Below are 3,953 nucleotides of genomic sequence, written 5' to 3'. Positions count from 1 at the left end.
ATTTCTTAAAGCACGAAATTTTTTTGAATATTGAGAAAAAAAATTTGAAGCATGAACATTTTTTGAAAACTTGAACAAGAAAATTGAAGTCTGGTACATTATATTAATTTTGAAAGTTTTGAACTTTTTTGTGTAACGAGAACAATTTTTGAATTTTGAGATTTTTTTTATAAAACTGAACATTTTATGGAAAGGCAAACAAAATTTGAATATTTTGAAAAAAAGAGAAAAGAAGAAGAAAATGAAACAAGAAACCAAAGAAAGAAAACAAACATAAAAAAAGAAAAGGAAAAAGAAACAGAAAGAAATTTGAAAATCTGAAGAACAAAAAGGAAATAGAAAGAGAAGAAAAAGGAATTGAAAAATGAAATAAAGAAACAGAAAAACAAAGAAAGAAGAAAGAAAGAGAAAGAAAAAATAAAGAGAAAAAGAAATAGAAAAAGAAAAAAAGAGTGAAAACCGGTTCAAGAACCTTCTGGAAGGTTCCCAAAACCGGTCAGGAACCTTCCAGAAAGTACCCAAACCCGGATACTGTAGCCCGTGTACTATCTCGTAGTTGGGTCGGCCCATCTTGATCGCTAGGTCGCTCGCTCCATGCGTTCGCTCGACATTCTGCCGCAATGAGGGTCCGTTAGGATATTCCGTGCCTGGCATCTTTGGGACGCCTCGCTACTTCGCTTTGCTAGCCATCTGCCAAGACAATTGGGCCGTCTCATTTATTTTGCCTCTTAATTTTCCCTAAGTTTTTTGCTGGACTATTCAGTGGCGGGCCTAGAAATAAAATAGAAGGTGTGCATATTTAAAAAAATGGGTTTTTATCAGTTTTGCCATCGGCTGTATAATGCTACTCAGTTTTGCCACTAAATGTTTTCACTACTAAAAAATGCCACTGTTCTGTTAGATCAAGCTCAAAAAGACCGTTTTTCACCATTACTGTCTGGTCAATATACGTTGACTGAAGTTAAATGACGAAACTACCCCTATCCCATTTGTCAACCACCCCTCTCCATGTTGACATGTGGGACCATTTATAAGGGGCGCATGAAAAGGGAATAAAAATAGGCGTCATGGGGTTTTGAAGGAAGGTGCGAGCTAACCAACTGAGTTAACAAGATGTTATGTTTTATAAGGAGATGTAGGTAGTCAATTTCTGGCGAAAGCACAAACCTTTTCTCTTACTTAAGGCGATAAAATCCATTATCCCTTATATGTTTACATGGAATAATAATCCAACACAACAACGTCTCGTATCTTTCATTGTTGCTAGCTGAAAGAACATGCGGTGCCCCCATGTTTGGTTTTGGTAATTGATGACAATCTCTATGGACTAATGGTTGCCTTGAGTTATATTTGAAGGATTTGTCCATAGGCATTTCTTGAAGTTCATGTGTTGGTTTCAAGGAGTTTATGTGGTGATCAAGACTAAGTCAAGAGTGAATCAACTTGATCAACTCACAAAGCGTAGAAGATGTACCGAGAGGGATCAAGCGATCCCATGGTGTGGTAAGCACTGTCAATTACGCTTTGTGTACTAACCCATGATCTTTGTGAGAGTTCTTTGTGGGGTTAGTTTGCGGTGTGCAAGTTCAAGTGAAGCATCATGAAAGAGATCAAATGCTTGAAGCTTGCCGTCCATTGTGGTGACAATGGACTTGTGAAGATGTTGCGGTGTGCAAGTTCAAGTGAAGCGTCATGAAGAGATCAAATGCTTGAAGCTTGTCGTCCATTGTGGTGACAATGGACTTGTGAAGATGTGCGGAAGAGTGGCTCACCCATAGTGGAGTATGGGGGAGCAATCAACTAGTCTTCATTGAGCCAACGCAACCAAGAAAGGTGGTCTAACTTGAGGGAGTCAAGATCGTCATCATCTAGCTCAAGTGGACCATGTGCAAGGCAAAGGTTTGCCCTTGATAGGTTTTCTATTTTACCGGTCTCGTGATGGTAGTTGGAAGACCGGGTTATAGGATCGATTGCCGTACTATCAAGGGGGGCTCTCGATGAGTAGCTTGATCGTATCATTCGTAGAGAGCTCAAACCATTGCATCCTTGCATCATCTTTCTTGGTTCTTGTTTGGTTCTTCTCTTTGTGAGTTTTGGAGCCTATGGTCATCTTGATGACAAGCTCGAGTTCATCGAAAACGGAGTTCACTCGCATCTTCTATGATGTTTTCGATGTTGGAAGGTTATGCCGGTTCTTCTCGGTTGGAGGTTTCACTCCTCTATTTTGTTGGCATACCTTCCTTGCCTCTTCTTACTATAACAAGCTTGAGTTTGCTCAATTCGGAGCTCATATGCAGAAGTTATGGCAGTTTTAGTTTCCCGTGGAGTATTCTTGTTTTCGTGGAAGTGGCTTTAGGGTGGTCCCAGCGGTAGTACCGCGGTACCCAGCGGTAGTACCGCTTAGGGGTCACAAGCGGCAGTACCGCTCCGCAGCGGTAGTACCGCTGGTGGGTCCTCAGCAGTAGTACCGCTACGGTACCAGGCCCCTACCGCGTCGACTCGAGGGGTCATTTTTCGTGTCGGATAGTGCGGTACTTCGCAGCGGCAGTAGGGCGGCAGTACCGCTCACGAGCGGTAGTACCGCCCAACCACTGCGGCAGTACCGCTCACGAGCGGTAGTACCGCCCAACCACTGCGGCAGTACCGCTCGGGTCTATCACTCTCCTGCCCTCTAGACTCCACAGTAGTACCGCCCGGGGGAGCAGTAGTACCGCTGTGATTAGCGGTAGTACCGCTGCCTCCTGCGGTAGTACCGCCCTCTGCGGGGCTGTTTTGGGGGTAACGGTTGGATTGTTCCCCCCACTATATAAGGGGGTCTTCTTCCCATTCTACCTTATCCTTTGAGCTCGCGTTCTTCCCCCATTGTTGACCTTCTTCGAGCTTGCTAACTCTCAATCCCTCCATGGATTCTTGCTAGTTTTTGAGGGAAAAGAGAGAGGAGATCTAGATCCACATTTCCACCAATCACTTTCTCCTCTATGTGAGGGGAACCCATTGGATCTAGATCTTGGAGTTCTTGGTGTTCTCCTTCTTGTTCTTCCTCTCATTTTCCTCCCTAGCATTAGTTGCTTCGGTGGGATTTGAGAGAGAAGGACTTGGGCACTCCGTGTGCCCTTGCCATTGCATTTGGTGCATCGGTTTGAGTTCTCCACGGTGATACGTGGAAGTTACAAGTTGAGAAGCTTATTACTCTTGGGTGCTTGGTACCCTTGAGCTTGTTCCTCTTGGGTGCTTGGGCGCCCTAGACGGTTGGTGGTGTTCGGAGCTCAATCATTGTGGTGTAAAGCTCTGGGCAAGCGTCGGGGTCTCCAATTAGGTTGTGGAGATCGCCCCGAGCAATTTGACGGGTACCGGTGACCGCCCCCAAGGGTTGCCAAAGTGTACGGGTTCGGTGACCGCCCCCAAGGGTTGCCATGTACGGGTTCGGTGACCGCCCTCAAGGGTCCCTTAGTGGAATCACGGCATCTTGCATTATGCGAGGGCATGAGGAGATTACGGTGGCCCTAGTGGCTTCTTGGGGAGCATTGTGCCTCCACACCGCTCCAAACGGAGATTAGCATCCGCAAGGGTGTGAACTTCGGGATACATCGTCGTCTCCGCGTGCCTCGGTTATCTCTTACCCGAACCCTTTACTTATGCACTTTACTTTGTGATAGCCATATTGTTTCTTGTCATATATCTTGCTATCACTTAGTTGTTTATCTTGCTTAGCATAAGTTGTTGGTGCACATAGGTGAGCCTAGTTGTTGTAGGTTTTGTGCTTGTCAAATTAACCGCTAGGTTTATTCCGCATTTGTTCAAGCCTAAACCGTAATTATTTTAAAGCGCCTATTCACCCCCCCCCCCTCTAGGCGACATCCACGATCTTTCACTAGCTAGTTGAGCTTGGATTATCGGCGAGGCAAAGTCAGCTACTACAAATTCTACGTACAAATTTCGACCTCTACAAGCTA

The sequence above is a fragment of the Triticum aestivum genome, chromosome 7D (genome assembly GCF_018294505.1).
Source record: "Triticum aestivum cultivar Chinese Spring chromosome 7D, IWGSC CS RefSeq v2.1, whole genome shotgun sequence".
NCBI classification, from domain to species: domain Eukaryota; kingdom Viridiplantae; phylum Streptophyta; class Magnoliopsida; order Poales; family Poaceae; genus Triticum; species Triticum aestivum.
Note: the sequence above shows the minus strand (reverse complement) of the source record.